Raw genomic sequence first — 598 nt, 5'->3', positions numbered from 1 at the left:
TTCAGCATTTCCATGCGCGCCCAGGAGGCATGCTGACACGCTCGTTAGAATTTTTTGCGGTAAATCCTTCCCCCTTGAAAGAGGCCTATGCAAAACCGTAGATTTTTCCCGTTACAATTTTTGTGTGTTGCAAATTTTTGTACGTGGCAAAATTTTTTATGTTACATTTCTGTAAATAACATTTTTTTTGTTGTGCATCATTTTTTTTTGTGTAACAAATTTTTTTTTGTGTTCTTTTGGTGTAACACAATTTTTGTGCAACGATTTTCTTTTTGTGTAACAAATTTTTTGAGTTACAAATTTTTTGCGTTACAATTTTTTTGTGTAACAACTTTTTTTTGTGTTGCACATTTTTTTTGGTGTAACAGATTTTGCCGTTACAATTAATTTTTGTGTAACAAATTATTGTGTTACATTTTTTTTTGTGTCACATTGTTGTTAAGGGATTTTATTTTTTACGTTCGCAACAAGTTTGTGACCCTGGAATAACACACGTGCGTTTTTTTCCAAACATGTGTTTGAAAAGTTTTCGCACTATCTCGTCGTTTTTAACTGGGTTCGATGTAAACAATTTATGAACAAAGGAATGCAGGGAATA

The sequence above is a fragment of the Frankliniella occidentalis genome, unplaced genomic scaffold (genome assembly GCF_000697945.3).
Source record: "Frankliniella occidentalis isolate FOCC.00 unplaced genomic scaffold, Focc_3.1 Scaffold495, whole genome shotgun sequence".
In the NCBI taxonomy this organism is placed as follows: domain Eukaryota; kingdom Metazoa; phylum Arthropoda; class Insecta; order Thysanoptera; family Thripidae; genus Frankliniella; species Frankliniella occidentalis.
The sequence above is the reverse complement of the archived record's forward strand: the minus strand, read 5'-3'. Positions refer to the sequence as shown.